We start from the raw sequence: 20,796 nt of genomic DNA on the forward strand, positions 1-20,796 counted from the left end.
TGAAACTACGACTTTAGAGAATGCAGGCCAGTTTTGAAAGGTAGGCTGTTGGGTTTTGGGCACAATCTCACCAACACTGGATAAACCTTACTGAGTTAGCCCATCAGAACCTAGGGATAAAAGAGCAACTGACACACAGAATCATGATGAAACAGAGTACAGATTACACACTGTAGAATCTGATTGACTAAAGTGGCATTGTTTTATCTGTCAATACGGTCCACAAGACTGCACAAGTAAAAGAAGTAGGATTTTATAGAAGGCTCAGCCTGATAACAAAAATATATAAATATTTTGAATATTATTCCTAATGCACATGGTTAGGTTTATTACTTGCAAGAAACCTTTCTGGGATCATAGGCTTTTATTACTTCAGTTTTGTTTATAGATAAATGTTAAACGTTGTTGGGACGAGATTGTCACATTCATGATAGTCTGGTGTGAACCTCTGCCCGGAGTGCCTGACTACAGGTGAAACTGGTATCTTGACCATTTTGTTTGGCATTAGCATCACAGTAATCTAACATGTGTGCAGAGGCCTACGCCTGTCCCTCGTAATACAAGGTCTAGAACCTGTTTTGTGGCCTGGATCGAAGCACAAAGTGTGTCCTCATAGTGGGTATAGGACTACAGTCTATACCTTGGTGCATCACATGAAGCAGTGAAGCCTGTGTCCCAGGTTTTGTGAATCTTTAGTGTGACCAGACCGTTTTCTCTGTTATAGTGTATGTCTGTCGATTGATACCTTCATACGTAAAGTTCCGCTGTTATGTGAACATCTCATCCTTGCACTGACGTGTGGGTCTGTTTGTTTGCATGTGTGTGTGTTTGTAATGAGTGTGTGATACATGTATAGTAGTAGAACTCTCTGGAGTGATAGTGAGTATAAATCCATTTTTAAACCCTGGTTTAGTCTGGCACTAGATGGAGGGTGGATAAAGCATGTACATATGGAGGGCGTGTTTTTACTGCATTCCTGTGACTACAGAATGGAGACCGAGACACTGATGTGAAAGAGTATGGAGACAGTGCTCCCCTCAGAAATTCACTGAGAACCTTGTTAGCAAACCGCTGCTGATTAGGTTAACCTGGACACAGACATTGAATAGATGGTAGGAGTAAAAGGTGGAACATCAATTTCTGATGTTCAAAGTGAGGAAGATTCTAGGCAAGGCCTGTCCTATCATCTGTCTGAGTACTAAAATGAAAACTATATGACCAGGGCTGGCATCTGCATGATAGCCATACTCCCAGTGATAATAGGATTTCATTAGAAGTCTGTACATTCCACTGGATGAACTGAAGGTCTACCTAAAAGCTAGAAGCCTGCCTGCCAGTTGAGAAAGTGAAGGAAAGTGCATGGTTCTGCAGGAGGAGGTACTCTCCGGGAGAAGAAGCCCAATAAGAGCCAGAAAGTGAGTGACTGCTGGGAGCAAAGCCAGGTGCAACCTGTGTATGGAAGGATACTACTTCACCAGGATCAGCTCAATATAGATTGACCAGACCGATTTCTTCTTCTCGGACACACACACACACACACATATATATATACACACACACACACACACATATATATATATATATATATATATAGATATGGATATAGATATATTCACTGAAAAAAACAAAGGCTACATGTACATTATAGTTGGAAAATTGAATACAAAAATCTTCAAAATTCACTAAAAAAACATAGGTTCCAGGGACGTTATAATTAGGAAATAGAATTAATAAAAAACCTTAGAAAGGGAGTTACAGTTAGGTTCAGATTTCACTTTTACAAAACCACTGAAATTCAACAGTTACAGTTACCTGAGCAGATTATAACTTACACTCCTGCATTGCACTGCTTATGAACTCACATATTACATCACTCATGACATGGCCATTGAAATCACTGATGATATCTTCCAATGATTGCTTAATAAAGGTTTGAGAAACAGCCGCCCTCATCCTCCAAGACCTCTCGGCAGCCTTCGATACAGTATGCCATCGCACCCTAATCACCCGCCTCTTCAACACTGGGATCCAGGGAAAGGCCCTGGACTGGATCACCTCGTTCCTCTCTGACAGAACCTAGAGGGTCCGCTTCCCTCCCTTCCGCTCAGCAACCACCGAGATCCTCTGCGGCGTACCCCAAGGCTCCTCGCTCAGCCCAACCCTCTTCAACATCTACATGAGCCCCCTCGCTGCCATCGCATGCAAACACAACATCATCTCCTACGCTGACAACAGCCAGCTGATACTCTCCCTCACCAAAGACCCAGCCACCGCCAAATCCAACCTCCAGGAAGGAATGAGAGACGTCGCAGAATGGATGAAGGTCAGTCGCCTGAAGCTGAACACAGAAAAGACGGAGGTCCTCATCCTCGGACAATCTCCATCTGCCTGGGACGACTCCTGGTGGGCCACGGCGCTGGGCACCGCACCGACCGCCACGAACCACGTTCGTTACCTGGGATTCATCCTGAACTCCTCCCTCAGAATGGCCAAGCAAGTCAACGCCATCTCATGCGCCTGCTTCAGCACCCTGCGCATGCTCCGAAAAATCTTCAGGTGGATCCCCACCGAAACCAGAAAGACCGTCACCCAGGCCCTCGTCATCAGCCGACTGGACTACGGAAACGCCCTATACGCCGGAACCACTGCCAAACTTCAGAAACTACTTCAACGCATACAGAACGCCTCCGCACGACTCATCCTCGACATCCCTCGCCACAGCCACATATCCGCCCACCTGAGAAACCTGCACTGGCTCCCCGTCAACAAGAGGATCACGTTCAGGCTCCTCAACCACACACACAAAGCGCTCCACGACATCAGCCGCCTCTCGTTCCACACCCCCACCCGCCAGCTCCACTCCGCCAGCCTCGCCCTCGCCACCGTCCCACAGATTCGCAGAACCACTACCGGAGGAAGATCCTTCTCCTACCTGGCAGCCAAAAGATGGAACTCCCTCCCCGCACACCTACGACTGACCCAGGACCATCTCACCTTCAGGAAACTCCTCAAGACCTGGCTATTCCAGCAGTAGCAGCACACCCTTCCCCCCACCGCCTTGAGACCCTCATGGGTGAGTAGCACACTCTATAAATGGACTGATTGATTGATTGTTAAACATAATTATTATACTTGGTGTACTACTAATGAATGATTCTATGTTTTTATATATAGTGTGTGATACAAGGGCTTCTAGGTAAGAAACCCTTGTGAGATCCACATAAAACATTTCATCCTGGACTCCCCCAGGTGTCTATTTTTTCGAAATGTCCTAGTGTGGCAGGTAACCCTAAGCGCTGGATGAACTAGGGTCCAAAATCTATAGCTACAGATATAAAATAAGGGTATGTTTTGAAAGGAAAGATGTAAAGTGTCCATGTTGTGATTTGGGCTCATTCCTATCATGAGTGCTAACCCTAAGAACACAAGTGAGGTATCATTTTTATTCGGAGATTTGTGGGACTGCTTGGTGGTAGAAAACCTGTAGATCTCTACAGAATCTGAAACTACACTGCACAGAAATAAGAGTTTGAGGTTTTCCTGGGTTTCTGGATAAGGACTTTTGAGATCCACGCAAGTCACACCACACTGGACGGTATCGTTTTCAGAAATGTGTGGGTTGGGCAGGTTTCCATGGGTGCTAGCTGAGCGAGGGCACAAAATCTACAACTAGCCAAATTGCAAAGGTTGGTTTTGAGTAGAAAAATGTGATCTGTCAATGTTGCGTTTTAAGTTCTTTCCTATACTGGCCGCTTTGCCTACCCACATGTGGGGTACCATTTTTACTGAGAGACTTGTGGGAATGGCAGGTGATGAAAAAAAACTGTGGATCCTTGACGATTCTGGAGCTTTTGTTCACAGAAACGTAAAGAAAATGTGTGTTTTTAGCCAATGTTTGAGGTTTGCAAGGGCTGCTGGGTAAGAAACCCTTAAGGGATCCACACAAGACACACAATGCTTGACCTCCCCTGGTGACTAGGTTTCAGAAATTTCCGAATTTTGTAGGTTTCTCGAAGTACCAGCAGAGTTAGGGCCCAAATTCCATAAGTACCCACCTTGCACAAATGGGTCGGTATTGATGGGAAAAATGTGTTCTGTCCGTGTAGCGTTTTGTGCCATTAACTGTCGCAGATGCTAGGCCCACCCACACAAGTAGGGTACCTTAGTGTATTGGTAAACATGTGAGAATGTTGGGTGGTTGGAAATTTGTGAAATCCCACAGATTACAGAACGTTCCATCACAGAAACGTGAGAAATTTTTTAGAGTTTAGCCATATTTGGAAGGGCTTCTTGATAACAAAACCTTTTGAGAACCACAAACGTCATACCCCTCAGGACTTCCGCAGGTGTCAAGTTTTCAGAAATGTCTTGATGTGGCCTACCTGGGTGGCAGTTGAGCTAGGGCCTAAAATCTGTAGCTAAAAAAGAGAAGCATTGATTTTGCTTGGTAAAATGTCATGTCTCCAAGTCACGTTGCAGGTCGACTTGTGTTGCAGGCGCAAGGCCCAGCCACATAAGTGCGGTACCATTTTTATCTGGTGATGTGCGAACACAGAAAGTATGACATTTACCAATATCAAATAGAATCACAAATTTGCTAGCATTCGCGACAAGAATTTGCAATTCTATTAAGGACACGGAGGCGAGGATTATGCTTCTCAATCTTTACTAGAAGCTCACAGCAGCCAATGAAAATGCTTGCTTTTCATTAATATAACGTTAAACACTACATATCCCATCATGTCTCATACATAGGCACGCCCCCCTAGTCCATAAGAGGCCTCTGCCTGCCGCCATCTTCCTCTTTCTTTCCGGCGAACAGCTCCAACAACAACTTGGAAAACCTTGTAACTCTTCCAACGGGAAGGATCAACATCCTCAGGCGAAATATCCTGGCATTCTCCGACCTTCAGTCGTTCTTTTTATCAGAACCTGGAAGAAAGGCTATGAGACCGTAACCACCATAACCACTGGGTGGGCAAGCATTTATACATAACATGCCGGGTGGGATAATCCTCGCCTCCGTGTCCTTAATAGAATTGCAAATTCTTGTCGTGAATGCTAGCAAATTTGTGATTCTATGGCAGGACCGGAGGCTTCAGATTATGCTTGTTTAACGCTTATTAAAAACTACAGAGGTAATATCCCCCACCGGCTTATAATAAAACGTCTTGAAGGTCGATTCTGACGACCAGTCTGCACTACGCATGATATCGTGAATGCTGGAACCCAACATGAATGACTTCGATGCCATGGCACCTCTGACAGAGTGCGCACCAAAAATGGTGATGTCAATGCCGGCTTCTTGCATAACATAACGAAGCCATCTGGCAATGGTGGCCGCAGCCACTGCTTTGAAAGGATTTTGCAAGGCGATCAAAAGCTGCGAATAGCCCTGAGGCCTAATAGCCGCTGTACATTCCACATAAGTCTTTAGACATTGAACCACACATAACTTTTCATTCTCTTGAAATACATTATAAGAAACATGAGTAGATAATGTCTTAGTACGTCTAACAATCTGAAAAGAAACTCCTTCTGGAGTAAATACTCTACCTGTTAGCTCCAGCGCGCGTACATCCGACGACCTCCTGCAAGCCGAAAGGCAAAGCAGCATGGCTAATTCGGCTGACAACTGCTTTCTGGATAGAAGGGAATTCGCTGGCCCATTTGTCAAAGAGGTCCAAAACCAGAGATATGTCCCACAATCCGGAGTATTTCGGTTTAGGAGGGTTTTACACCCTAATGCCTTTAAGCAATTTGCACACGACAGGGTGCATACCTATTGGCTTCCCATCCAGCTGGACATGGCCCGCTGAAATGGCACATCTGAAGTTGTTGACTGATCTATAGGCCAAACCCTCTGATGCCTTATCCGTCAGGAAATTCAGCACATGGGGTAAGTCGGCCCCCACGGGATCCAGGTGTCGTTCCACGCACCAATCCACCCAACCTTTCCAGGCCGAGGAGTACCTTTTCCTCGTGGAAGGTGCCCAGGCCTGCTTGAGGAAATCTGCAGCCCTGCTCGAAATCCCTGGCACTTGCCACTGTTGCCTGAAAGCCTCCAGGCCATCAGCTGAAGTCTGCCTTCCATTATCAGAGGGTGTCTCTCCTGATGAGGGACCAGCAACAGCGTCGTCGACTCCGGGAGGAGTCTGGGCAGGTCGCAGCTCCACTGCATCAGCTTGGGGAACCAAGATTGCAACGTCCACCAAGGCGTCACCATGACCACCTCTGCCCTTTGTCTGATCACTTGCGACATTGCTCTGGGGATCAGCAAGAAGGGGGGAAAAGCATACTGCACCCCCTGCGACCAGTCCTGGAGAAACGCGTCCGTCGCTTGCGCCAACGGACCCGGCCTCCAACTGAAGAATCGAGGAATTTGGAACGTTAGTCTCGACGCAAATAAATCCGTCGCGAACGGACCCCAAATCTCCTCCAGCCACTGGAATATCCTCCGGAGCAACTTCCAGTCGCTGTAGTCCCTGAGGTATCTCGAGTTCCAGTCCGCCACTTGATTGGACTGACCCGGAAGATATTCCGCAATTATCGATATCTGATTGCGAAGGTAGTAATGCCAAAAGTCTTTGGCTATCTGCACAAGCATGGACGACCTCGTGCCGCCCAACTTGTTGATGTATCTCACTGCCGACACATTGTCCAGACGCAGGAGGATACAACAGGATGTCTGCTTCGGGGACAACGTTCTCACAGCGAATGACCCCGCGAGCTTTCAGACAGTTGATATGAAGGGAAAGCTCCTCCGGGGACCATCTCCCTCCTGTGGAGATGTCTCCACTGCGCACGCCCCAGCCCCAGCGGCTGGCGTCGGACTCTATCGTGACTTCTGGAAGGGAGCCGAAGATCGCTCGGCCGTTCCATGCGTCGACGTGTCCCAACCACCATTGCAACTCCGTCCTCACTTCTTGCGTGAGGGGAATGCTGTCCGAATACGAGAGACCCTTCTGAAGATGCCTGATCTTCAACTGCTGCAGAGCCCTGTAATGTAGCGGGCCCGGGAATATCGCTTGGACGGAAGACGCCAGAATTCCTACCATTCTTGCCAGTGCTCTGAGGGAGACTGTCTGACTGTTCAGCAGCTTCCTGATCTCCCTCTTTAGATCCTTTAGCTTGTCCTTCGGGAGGCACAGCTGAGCTATCACGGAGTTCACTGTGAAACCTAGGAAATCTATCACCTGAGAGGGAACCATGACCGATTTCGTGGAGTTTATCCCAAAACCCAGATCCTGCAAAATAGTCGTGGTCAACTGGAGGTGCCGCAATAGAGTCTGCTGGCACTGATCCACTATTAGGATATCGTCTAGGTATATGATGAGGCATATATCCCTCTCTCTGAGGTACGCCACTACAGGCTTCATCACTTTGGTGAAGCACCAAGGAGCCGAGGAGAGCCCAAAAGGCAGAACCAAATATTCGTACCATTGGTTTCTCCACCTGAACTTCAGAAATCTGCGATGCGGGGGAAATATCGGAATAGAGAGATACGCGTCCTTCAGGTCCAGCCGGACCTTCCAATCCCCAACCCGCAGAAGATCCGTCAAAAGATGGATGCCCTCCATCTTGAAATGATTGTACGTCAGAAACTGATTGAAGTCCCCGAGATTCAACACCAGTCTGTTTCCTCCCCCTTTTTTCTGTATGACAAAAATATTGCTGCAGAAACCGTGAGGACCTTGAGGACTCGGTGCTATCGCGTGTTTCTGCAGCAAGGTTGCGATCTCCTCGTCTATAAAACTGGTCTCTAGTTGGGAAAAACGGAGAGCTGTCGGTACGCCTGACTGAACAGGACGCGAGTAAAACTCCAATTGAAAACCCTGAACCGTCCGCAAGACCCAAGCGTCTTGTGTAAGTTCTTTCCACCGCCCCAGGCAGTGTTGTGTCCGACCCCCCAAAGGAAGAAGAGAAATATCTGCAAGTCTCACCTGAGTTCTGCTGGTGCTTGAAGTTCCCCCTGCCATTGCTGGATTGGTACCGGTTCTTGCTGAACCTCCTACGGGAGGGATAGAAAGTTCCCCCACGGGTGGAGTCATAGTCATTTCTGCCTCTGCCGAAGTCGCCTCTATGGGAGCCTGGAGGACCTCCTCGGCCTTACGAGCCGGCCCTATTAAAAACACCCTGGTTCAATGCACGCTTGATGCCCGATTGGGCCTTGTCTAATGCCGTAAAGGTACCCACGTATTTGGAGACGTCTTTGACAAACTTGTCACCAAACAATTGGCCCTCTGCAAGGGGCCCCGGCTCTGCGTCCGCAAGCTCTGTCAGGTTGGTATCCATCTTCATAAGCAACGACTTCCTTCTCTCCGCCGAGATAGCACAATTTGCGTTGCCCAACAAGCAGATGGCCCGCTGGGTCCATCCGGCACACACATCAGGGTCTACAGGGGTAGAGGCCTCCTTGGCCGCCAAGGCCATTTCCAAAATTTTAGCCAAGGGGCCGATGGCATCCAGCATCTTGTCCTGACACCCCTTCCAAGCCCTGTCTAAACCTCTTTTAGGATCTTTCGTAAACTTCTTTAAAAAGGTTAGAAGGCTGGTGTCTATCTCTGGCGTTTCCGCCACTTGATCAGGGATGTCGGGTCTGGGGCATTCTGACCGTAAACGGTTCCTCACTTCCCTCGGGAAACCCTTGCGTAAGTTCTCATGAATGTAAGCCGTCACTGCCGTAGGCGGCACCCAATCTTGCGACCTGGGATGCATTATCTCCGACGGGTCAAAGGTAAAAGGGGTATGAACAGGTGTCAGGCTCTTTGCCTGCGCCGACTTAGCCTTTTTTGGAGGATTGCGTTCTTCTGAAGTGTCCGTATCCGTATCTGTGCTGGTACTAGTGTCTGTGTCTGTGTCAGTATCATGGACCCTACGCTTAGCTGTGGCTTTGCCTCCTGCGTATGAACGGTCCGCCATGTCCGGCAAGGTAGCTAAGGCCTGAGTATGAGGCCAAGTGGCAGAGTCACCAGAAGGTTGACCCGAGGCCGAAGCCTCCGTTTTCTTTTTCTGTGGTTTGACGAAACCATGTCTCTTGGCGAAAACCCTCAAGTTGTCGTCTTATAGGACGAAGGGCTGAAGCAAAGGCTTGCTGTACCGTCTGTGGGACCGTATTTTCCATAGCCCTATTAACGGAGGACTGGACTGAAGCGTCCAAGGCACTAACCAGGTTGTCCTCCAAGGCAGCCGTCTGCCTGGTCTCAAAATTCTCCTCCCCAGTATATTCCTCATTATACTGTTCCCCTTCTGACATCCTGGTACAATGGGGAATGATTCCACTAGAGGGTCCTGACACCGAAGGTTCAGGCACAAGGAGGGTCAAGGGGGGGGTCAGCCCTCACAGCACACTTAAATACTACTTCCTTCAACCCCCTCAGCAGAGCTGTAATCAATAGGGGTCAGAGACCCAGGCCACCACCAATATCCAGAGCGTGTGCACACTCGACTAGGCCTTTTTTGTATTTTACAGCCTCTCCAGGCGATCGAAGAGGCAGAGGGACACCTTCCTAACACTTTGCAGCAAAAACCGCCAGTGAACTAGATTCGGGGATCGCGCCGCGATGTGCAGCCCAAACGCGACTGAATCCTACTAAAAAGGAGCCCAAATTCAGCGCGTTTGGGCGCCCGCCGCGGCCGAGAGCCACCCGGCCGCTACCAGCATCAGCAGCCACTAGGGAACGCTACTGCGCATGCGCGAGACGCGCAACCACCGAGGGGAACACACCGAGACCACAGAAAAGGCTCAATCAAAGTCAACAGCGTCCATCTGCCTCCGGTCAACGACCGAAGCTACCTTCGCGCCGCGAGGCGCGCCTCAGAGCCACACAGAGGAATTTCTAGGACACTGAAGGCGGGGCCGCCGAGGCTCCCCGCCGAAGCACCGCTACTCCCCACAAACAATCAGGTAATCACCGTGTAATTAAAGCTCATACAGTATACAACCCATGGTCCAATTAGGACTCAAACCTGGTAAACAGTGTTTAAACAATCGCAACTGAGAACTCAGTAATACAATGTTCAATCAATACATGCAAAACAGCAGAGGGAGTAAACGAAGGTGCACTTAGCTCTGTGAGCAGCAAAGAAAGAGGAAGATGGCGGCAGGCAGAGGCCTCTTATGGACTAAGGGGGCGTGCCTATGTATGAGACATGATGGGATATGTAGTGTTTAACGTTATATTAATGAAAAGCAAGCATTTTCATTGGCTGCTGTGAGCTTCTAGTAAGGATTGAGAAGCATAATCTGAAGCCTCCGGTCCTGCCATAGAATTCTCTGCATTTGTGGCTTACAAATATAAGCCAGTGTGCAAGAAAGAAGACATTTTGCAAGATGCCCTTTGAATCACATGATCGTATGGGTATCAAATTCAGAGAAGCACAAGTAACCACTATTTCTAAACTTAGTACATAGGTTACCTTCATACCCATTTTGCAGTCCTTATATTTTACCACATGAATTTCTCTATAGTTAGTTCTCAATGAAAAATTAGTTTAACGGTGCATATCAGTTGTTGGTTCTATGTATCAATTGTTTTTGGAGAACCTTACATACCACTATGACCAGAAAGATCTGCCAATGTTAAGAATATATTGCATTTGTAAATTTGCCAACATGAAAAGAAGTTACAGCTGGAAAGGTTGTCACAAATTTCTATTTTTCCTACAAATCTTCATAATTTTTTTCTTTCAACAGTTAGCTTCTTTAGGACAACCTGGAGTGATCTACATAAATGACCTCTCATTGAATTCAGAATTTTGTGAATTTTTCAGACATTTATTTTATTGGGCTCAGCCATGAGCTTCACAACAGTTTCCATCATAAAATGCAATCTTTATGAAACCACAAAAATTAAGAAAAATGGACTCTTATAAAATAAAAAATGTGGTTAAAAAATATTTCTTGATACAATTTGCTTGTTCCTGAAAGCGTGGCAGATGGTGATCCTATGACAGCAAATCTTTAGTTGATGCCATTTTTAGAGAGAATTAGATATGCTTTCTTAAAACCACTTCTTACCCATGTTTCCCACAAAAACCACAATTTAGCTGTATTGTGAATATTTTCTTGGTTCCCAAACCCTGGGTCCCTTTAGTGTTGCAACTGGGTTCCGCCTATTCAGTACAGACGGATTTTTTGCTTTTTGGATCACCTCGTTTTTGGACTTTTTACTGAAGGTCTCACTGTAATCACATGGCAAATGGACTGAGTGTTTACCACCTTTTAAGCTAAGGTTGCCATGAAGCAGGTAGGATAGGGGGCCTTGGCTGGGTGAGACCGGGCATCCCATCCCAAAACATAGAGAGAACACAAAAGGAAAGCGGGGGGGCTCTCCCAGCATTGCGGGAGAGCCGCTGTTCAAATATTCACTGCTCCCAGAGGAACGTCCCATAATGCCATGTGGGGCTTTGCTATAGCAGATAGCAGGCATCGAAAAAAATATAAAATTTTTACTAGACCTGTAGGTCTAATTACATAAATAATCTACTCAACCTAGTTGTAATGCTCCTGACGCATGAACTTGTTTCAAATGATGTGATCATGGACAAATAATTTAATTCATTGAGCTGCCATTATCACATATGAGAGCACCTTCAAATCTGCAAGTTCAGCATGTCTGCTGTACAAAAATCTCTTTTGTTTGATTCAATAGACTAAATTTTGTTTCGATATATAATACAAATCTAGCTACATATAGGATTTGCTTGTTAGTTCATTAACAACATTTTCATTAGGGCGAAGGCAGAAATTTTCTCAAATCATGTTTAAAACCTATCACTTTTAATAGATACATAACTAAAGCATGAAGTGGTAGCACACTGACATTTGTAATCAGAAGATTTTACATTGAAATGGCCACAAACTTTCCCACTGACATGCTGCTTAACTGATAAAGCTATATAGTGTACAAACAATAATTTTTGGAAATAGTTTCTGCAAATGTGTCATTTGCACCAGCCGTGGTCCGTGCAGGTAAAAGCAGTGGGGCGGGATTTTGACTGACAATGACGAGGAAAAATGTGGTAAATAGTTTATTTTCCCTCGTTGTCGTCTGTCGAAATCCCCTCACTGCTCTTACCTGCATGGGCCTCGGCTGATTTCCACATCACCGTGTAAAGTGTTCTGGTTAGTTTTGCTCCTATTTAACTTTTTGTTTGCATCATACTTCCTAATAAGAAAATAAATTGCTTTTGCTGATATATTTTGAAATATTTGTAATAATAATTTAAAGGCTACTTATTTAAAAGTTATGTGTAAGAGAAAAATAACTGACATCTTCAGACAGCTCACTTGACAAAGACCTCCAACACTAGCAAGAGAGAGAAAAGTAAACCTAATTTTCAAAGCAGCAATTAGTTGAAAGACGGACTGACATTTGACCTCTTTCCTTGAACAGGCAGCAAATGTGTCTAAATAAAAACAGGATTTAATGCATCTTTATCGCTCATTTTACTTTCTGAATGAACAGAACACCTGCTCCTTTCCAGTTTAGGTTTACTCACCAGATGGGACTATTAGGTGCTAAAAATAGCTTGACCTGAATTTTGCTGCTTGTGGTGGTCCTCAAAATAGGCACGGAGCAGCATCAACGTGAAGGAGGTATGGGGGCTGCAGAAGTGCAACAGCTCCCTCTCAAGAAGTTTCTTAGGTTCTGACCCTACATCTGTAGGGGCCAGAAATACTGGACCTTCCACAATGTTATCATTGTTTTTATACTACTCACCAGGCTCGAGTTTCTTTTCTTCAGCTGGGAGTGCTGTGTCCTCTATGGGCTGACTTCATGGTTGCATTTGTGGTGGCCTTAAGCTGTTGTAAGAAAGTATATGTATGTGAAGCACTAGGTCTATGGTTGCATGCAATGTAGTTTAAATGTGATGCTCCCTAGGGCTGCTTTAATAATTGCATTTTTGCACTTTAAAAGCCTACAAAAAATACCAAGTCACATTTTGTCCCATTTTAAAAGCTTTATTATGATAATTATGTTGACAGTATTTATTGGCCACAGTGAATACGCGTTGTTATTAATAAGTGCATTTACACATGATTATCATTACTGATGATTGCATTTACACACAAAATGATGCCTTTAACATGTGGTTTGTTACATTTGAACATGTCACCAAGCCAATAGGCTTATCTTATATGTTTTTATCACCCCTTTAGGTGATCAAAGGCCATTATGTACTGTCATCTGTGGCACTTTCAATTTACCAACGTATATAGCAGTAAATAACTGCGTAGTATTTAGATCTGTGTGTGTGTAAATGTACATCACCTTTTTCTAAAGAAAAAGTACTGAATGGGCAATCATTTATGGAATGTTAATATTGCATGCCAGCGAACGATGATCACTAGCCCACTCCACCTCCTTGAAGTAGGCCTTGGACTGCCTGGTCTTGCTACCCCGAGAAAGTCCAGCACTACAATTGGGTGCTTGTTCCCATTAAGGAGAATTGTGGACCTGTTACTTTTGCAGGCCACACAACTAATAATCTAATTTCCTACATTTAGCATCCCCAAGATATTGGGTGGTAAGCCTGCAATATTGGCATGGATGCCTTTTGTGAAAAAAAAGTTGTGAAGGTTTAAAAGCGAGGCATCCCTAACATCCAAAAAAGGGTTTAGCACTGGAGGAGAAAGCCCTAGAAGTCAAGAGGTTAGAGAGGTTTGTCCATGATATCAGTTTTTACATACTAAGTCCTTTGCAGGAGGCCAAGAGGCATCAGAGCCACTCTCACTGAGATCCAGGAGCAAGGCTAAAGCATCAGACTCACCGTCCACATTTCTTGGACGTGTTGTGATGGAGAGCAGGCCTAAAACAGTACTGTATCCAGAATGGAGCCAATGAAATTGAGCCTTTAAGCAAGAGTCAGGTTTGGCGTTGGCACATTGATTTCTTTTTTTTTTTACATGGTCTTTAATGAGATTTCATATGATACAATATGCAGCTGTACTCAACATACATATATTCCAACATTATAATGCAATCCTCAATATGATCAATACGATCAGGTAAACAAATCCGCAATTGCCCTCATGCCAGGCCCGAACAGCACACTAAGGGGTATCGCGTACTAACGTACTGTGAATAATCTTCAGGGACAACCTTATCCGTAACTCCAGGATTTGATCACTGATTAGTAGAGTTATTTGGGCCAGAAGTATCACAAAAGGTCACAAAAGGTCACACAAGACTGCCGAGCCAGCTGATCTCAATCGAAGAGTTAATTCCAAAAGCCGTGCCGGTGTCCTTCACCGGGAGCATACGTTTTGCTTCTTTGGCAGAGCTTCTATAAAGGTATGCTGTGCAAGCCAGACTAAGAAACTCTAACATTTGAAAGGCAAGTTTACTACTGAATGCTTTAGCTAAGTGTTGGCATAACACCAAGAAATAGCTTTAGGGTGTTGGGATGTCAGAAACTCACTAACAACGTCAGACACATTGTCTTGTTTTAGCTGATCATTACATTCTTAACTACTTTTATTCCTGCATTCTGTGTGGATAACGTACATATGTTATGCACTAGGTTGAGCATTTTAACTAAATGTCCCATATCTTAGTGTTATAATTTCGTATGTTATTCATAAACGAAAGACTGTTTAGGTTGCCACTGTGTCGCTGTCGTCATCTCTTAAAGCAACTTGAAAACCCAGCCTGCACATGACTGCCCTGGTGTTACGGCTGCTATCCAACCGGCGTACCAATTCAATGTTAGTGCATTAAGCCTCTTCCTTGCACCATAGGATTAGAAATTTGTACCCTGAAGCTCTGGAAACCTCTCAGATTTCATATCAACCAAAGGAAGTTTGTTTTCAGAGCTACTGGAGTGTTCTTGCCTATCGGGTTTATTCAAATTTTACAAATGCAGGACATCTCTTAAAATAGGCAGAAGTACTGTTGCTATGTTGAAAGGACATAGAATTAATCCCCATAGTTTAATAAGAAACCTACATTTGTTACCAACTTTGGGATCATAAAATTGGGGAAAAGGTCAGAATGCCAATTCTGAGGATTTCAGTACTGAAAATTAATCCTAGTGGGGGCGTGGCCATCTGCCGAGAGCAATGGGCGCTTTCTAGGCAGCTCCGCACCCGCCCATTATCAAATCCGTAATCAAATGCAGGGCCGGCGCTAGGCATGGGCAGTATGGGCAGCTGCCCAGGGCCTCGCACTCAGGTGGGAGTCAGGGGTCCCCCCTTCACTGTGAAATGAGATACTTTCACAGATTGCCCCCCCCTGCTCCACCAGGGCCCCCTCCCCACACAATTACAATACACATCAGAGATGTCTGGTGTCGACCGCGTGGTGGCATTCCTGGGGGTGCAGGGGTGGGAGGAAGGGACAAACAGATTGGGGAAGTCAAAGCGGCAGGGCCAGCAATTAGGGCTCAGAGTGTCAGGGGCGAGGCAACACCTCTCTTAAGTACCGGCTGGTAAACCTGCCAGCCCTTTGGGTGGTCCCTCCTAATTATTATTTATTTGATCCCCTTTTTGCCTCTGTATTTTTCCGGATGTCCACTACATTTTTTTTTTCTGGTGTTGACCCTAGGTCTCAGGGCGCCTCATTATTACTTATTAGTAATGTGGCGCATGTGCTCCTGTAAAATGGAGGGAGTGTAGGGAGACACAAAATGGTGGCCTGCTCAAATCACCTCAGAACCTGGGGCCATAGAGTTGCATGAGGGGTTCTAGAACCTGCTGGACCCTTCTGGACTCTCTTGGCCCAGACTATAAAAGGTGGAATGGGGCGGCCATTTTGTTCGTCCAGCCAGTGAGGAGAAGGAACAGACAGGAGTCAAGGCTTCTGCGAGGAGAGGTTGGCGCGCAGAGGGGAGAATGGATTGTCCTCAGGCCTGTCCCCCCTTTCGCTAATGCCCCCCCTTTGTCAGATGATCTAGCCCTGCTCTTGGTTTCGACTCCAAGTGAGACACTCGTGAGGCACCTCTTGTAAGGAAACCCGGTTTGGTCAGGAGAGTGAAGGACCATAAGCCGGGAGCTAGAGGGTGTGAAACTGCCTGTTGTGCTAACCCTCTGAACTAATACTGAATAGAGGCAACAGGAGGTTCACCAGAAACGGATCTTGCTTAGCGCCTCACTAACTCGCGCTGGTCGGCACTCACCGCTACTCATCTAACCTTGCTGAGAAGAGCGAGCAGTCTGGGCGTCCTGGTGAGCGGCTTCCGCGTTGGTTACTAAGGAAGCGAAGGGCCTGTGAAGCTCCGCCCGGCACGTCAGCAGGAGGCGAGGCGCCGTAAGGTGAGGGGCGGGCTGCGAGAAGGTCAGACCAGAACAGAGTACTTCCTCGTATAGCGGGCTGAGGGCGAAGGCAGAAATTAACCACCCCCCCCCCTTTCTCGGCCGGATTTTGGTGAATTCAGCTGTGAGAGTCCCTCAGGTTGCGCGGGGACTCAGTCGAGTGCTCTCCACGTCATGACTTTCCCTTAGAGGCGCCACTCCAGAAGTAAGCAGGGAATCACAAGGCGGGAAGAGGGGTGAACGTGAGAGCGCAACATGAGCCTTGCTGGATTAGAACTGTGGTCTGACTGCTTGGTCTAGGGGACATCGAGGCTGTAAGGCCAGCCGGCCTCTATCAAGCAGAGTTTCATAAACAAAAAGGAACGAAACGAGGGAGTGTACCACCTGCCACCAGTCATCCTTAGTCAGACTACTCCCCAGTGGTGGGTTGGGGCAGGGTGGCCAGTGGGAGGTACATTTTCAAAGGGTCCAGATGGCCATGCCTGTCTAGAAGCAGAGACGGAACAGTCACGCTGGGGGAACCGAGTCTTGCCAGTCTTAGGTAGGAGGGTTTATGATCAATAGGAAATCTGTTTGCCCCAAAGTATTGCCTGCCTTTCTGAGTTGTATGTAGAAGGTATTTATGACTTGTGTGAAGTAACGTTTCTGACCTACATTTTGGCATTCTAGGCAACCTACTGTATAACCAGTAGTGTAATTCCTGCAGAGCGGTTTTTGGATCTTGTACCTCTTGCATTCGTAATTCCATTGTGTCCTCGATGGTAATGTACGATTTACATCTCCCTGTTCTGGACTAAAAACGGATATGATTAAGAAAGATCTGCTTATGAATTTAGAACGTATGTAATCCTCATGAATGTATAAAAGTATGTACAATGACGGTGATATCTAAAATGCAAATGTAACAGAATCTTGAGGTAAGATAAAGCTTTTCTACTTTTCTAACAAGGTGTGGTGTCATTTTTAGTGGATGGACGCTGAACTGCTGTAGTGAGTGTGACGCAAGCATAGCACCGTTGCCTTAGAGATAGGCCTTACCGCTTGAGCCAGGCTACCCCAGGTGGCCTGGTACCCCCAGGTCCAACATATTGGTGTTCAGCGGTGGGATAGAGCTTGTGCTTGTGTCCACTTGACAGTGGCTTAGTGTGCACCACGAACCTACACCTGGAGTTTTCTCCTAGTGGTCTCCCTAATTGGACGTTTTGTTTTTTCCAAATCCCTTTCTGGTGGTGGGTTGAGGTAGCCCTTATTTGACGCCTCTTTCTTGAATACTCCAAAGTAATTGTCTGAGGCCCCGCTTGGTAAAATGGAGTTTGGATTGGATGAGTTGGAGACCTACACAGCGGCCCAACTTAGGGAATTTTGCCAGGAAAAGGGGGTGTTCTTCAAGCGTGGTGCGAAGAAGGTGGAACTCCAAACCAGCTTGAGAGCATGGGTGGCAGCTCACCCAGATGGGAAAAAGGAGGAGGAAGAGGAGGATCGTGACACTGTCATTGAAGCAGAGATGCTGTACCAAACCGAAGGGGGGAATCTGTTACCCGGTCCATGGACACCTTCGAGGGCGGGCAGTAGTGTATCTGGAAGGAGCCTGACTGCAGCGGAGTTAGCTGACAGGAGGGAGGAAAGACAATTAAAATGGGAATTAGCTAGGTTGGAAAAGGAGAGGGAGAAGACGAGGCTCGCTCATGAGCTTAGCTTAAAGGAGTTAGACCTCAAAGCCCTACAGGTAGGGACCTCCAGTACTCCTATTGGTGGCAGCGTACCTAAAGAAACAACCAGGGAACCCAGACCCTATTTGCCCAAAGACGTAGTCGACAGTTTTAGTGTGGGAGACGACATTATTGCCAAATGGTTGGCTGCCTATGAGGTCTCCTTAAGAGCCCATGGGAATCTCAGAGAGTCATTGGGGGGGTGGTCTGTACCGGTATATGCCTCCGGGAGGGAGGGATGCACTTCTAGCCTTAGAGCAGGAGGAACAGACCAATTACCCCACCATGAAGATTGCTCTGATTAGAAAGTTTGGGCTGACCCCTGAGAAATACCGACACAAATTCCGGAACCGCTACAAACTGGCTACCCAAAACTGGGTAGATTTTTTGGGCTATGCTAGGAAGGCCCTAGAGGGTTGGGTGCAAGGCAGTGATATGACTGACTACGAGGGGTTGTACGATTTGTTCTTAAAGGGGCACCTCCTTGAGCAATGTTTTCCGGAGCTGCGTCAACACCTGGTAGACAGCAAGCTGACTAGCCCTAGAAAGCTTGCAGAGGAGGCAGACATCTGGGCTAGTACCCGGGTGTCCTCAAGAGGGGCTGGAGGGGATTCCCAAAGGACTGGTCAGGGCGCTCCCCAGAAGAAAGAGGGGGGGGAGACAAAAAGAGGGAGTTCTCGAAAGGCCCCCAAAACAGTTTCCAAGTAAAGGGATCAGGATTTACTCCTAAGTTTAACCCACAAAAGACCCCCCATCCTGACCATAGTCAGCAGCCAAGGGTTGTCCGCTGTTATGAGTGTGGTGGGGTTGGGCACTATAAAGGTGATCCCAAGTGCCCAAAGAGACCACCCCCTCCCACTGGAGGATAGACCCCGGGAGTGGCTAGTGTAGTGCTCGGGGAGGAATTGCCCTTAGATAAGGGAGGGGAGTGGGCGGGAATAACCCTAGTGTCCCTGGGAGACAGCAAGATGGTTCCTAAGATCCAGGTGCCCCCAAATACCACTAAGTATGGGCAGTGGGTCACCATCAATGGCCAGAGAGGGGATGCTCTGAGGGACACAGGTACCAGCATGACTATGGTAAGAAAACAGCTGGTGTCCCCAGAGCAGGTGATTCCAAACGTACTCCACCCCGCCGCGATGGCTGACGGCAGAATAGGTCACTACCCTGTGGCTGAAGTTCACTTTGAGTGGGGAGGGGTCGCAGGTCTCCTTCGAGTTGGGGTGTGCCCTGCCGTGCCAGTCGATTGTCTGTTGGGGAATGACTTGGAGCACAATGCTTGGAAGGAGGTGGAATTCCGAACTCATTCTGAGATGTTGGGTACACCTGATTGGGCCTGGCGAGCACACGGTCCGCGACTACCCGGAGGGGGAGTTCGCAAGGGCTGGAGCCTGGAACAAAGGCACAGACGGCTGCCAAAAAGGGGAAGATCCGGGGACAGGAGAAACCTGCCTCGGCATCCACACCCTGTGAGATGGATGGGACACCTGGAGGTGGTGGATCCGGAGTCCACGGAGGGGGATGTTGTCTCCTTGAAGGACCTACCTATCCCTCCGGAATGGCATGTGGAGGGAGGACCTACCAGGGAAGGGTTTTGTCAAGGGCAGAAGGAGTGCCCTACCCTTGAGGGATGAGGCAACAGGCCGAAGCCCAGGCAGCCGGTAACAGTGCAGGGAACTTCCACATCTACTGGGAGGAGGGTCTTCTCTACAGTGAACCCAAGGCACCGGTGCACAGTTCGTCACAGGCCTTGGAAGTACCCCAACGTTACCGAGCCTTTCTCTTAGAATTGGCTCACGAGATTCCCTTGGCAGGACACCTGGGTCAGGACAAGACCATTGCCCGGCTTGTCCCCCATTTTTATTGGCCTCAGATGAGGATTGCGTCCGACACTTTCTGTAGGACGTGTGTCTTGCCAAGCTAGTGGGAAAACAGGGGTTAAGCTGAAGGCTCCCCTGGAAACACTACCTGTCGTTAGCACCCCCTTTGAAAAGGTGGGCATCGACATTGTGGGGCCATTGGATCCACCTACTTCAACCGGTCACAGGTTTATCCTGGTTCTGGTGGATCATGCCATCCGGTACCCAGAGGATATTCCTTTGAGGACCGTTACTGCACCTGCGGTGGCTCGGGCCCTGATGGGGATTTTTACCCGAGTGGGTTTCCCCAAGGAAGTTGTGTCCGACAGGGGGGCCAACTTCATGTCAGCCTACATGCGGGCTATGTGGAAGGAATGTGGAGTTACTTACCGGTTCTCCACCCCTTACCACCCCCAGACCAATGGTCTGGTGGAAAGGTTTAATAAAACCCTGAAAGGCATGATAAGAAGTCTGCCTGAGAGCCTGCGGAGGAAATGGGATGTCCTCCTACCCTGTCTGTTGTTCTCATACAGGGAAGTGCCACAGACAGGAGTGGTCTTCAGCCCCTTTGAGCTTCTGTATGGGCACCCTGTCAGAGGATCTCTCAGCCTGGTGAAAGATGGATGGGAACAGACTCCCAGGAAGCTTCCCCAGGATGTGGTGAGGTATATGCTGGCCTTCCGTAGCCAGATGGCTAAGTTGTGGAAGCAAGCTTCTGACAACCTGGAAGCCAGCCAGGCAGTTATGAAAGAGTGGTATGACCACAATGCTCACCCTGTGGAGTTGGAGCCTGGCCAAAGAGTGGGTCATGGAGCCTGAAGAGCTTAGTGCCCTCCAGGATCGCTGGACATGCCCCTTTGAGGTGATTGAGAAGAAGGGCAAGGTCACTTATTTAGTGGATCTAAAGACCCCCATGCAGCCCCATCGGGTGCTCCACGTCAACCACCTCAAACCCCATCATGAGAGGCCC

At 47.6% G+C, this 20,796-nt stretch overlaps 1 protein-coding gene across 3 annotated transcripts in view; it reads right to left on the reverse strand.

Annotated features, from left to right (window-relative positions):
* The window catches only part of LOC144791743 (zinc metalloproteinase-disintegrin-like lachestatin-1), a 4,387,327-nt gene that overhangs the window by 4,344,857 nt on the left and 21,674 nt on the right, over positions 1-20,796 (reverse strand). Inside the window, exon 2 of one of the 3 annotated variants that reach the window (XM_078666512.1) lies at positions 12,726-12,808. The exons of the other annotated variants lie outside the window; for them this stretch is intronic. The gene's annotated coding sequence lies outside the window, so the exon portion shown is untranslated. The remainder of the gene's footprint in view (positions 1-12,725; positions 12,809-20,796) is intronic. 3 annotated transcript variants of the gene reach the window in all.

Source organism: Lissotriton helveticus, chromosome 11 (genome assembly GCF_964261635.1).
Source record: "Lissotriton helveticus chromosome 11, aLisHel1.1, whole genome shotgun sequence".
Classification (NCBI taxonomy): Eukaryota; Metazoa; Chordata; class Amphibia; order Caudata; family Salamandridae; genus Lissotriton; species Lissotriton helveticus.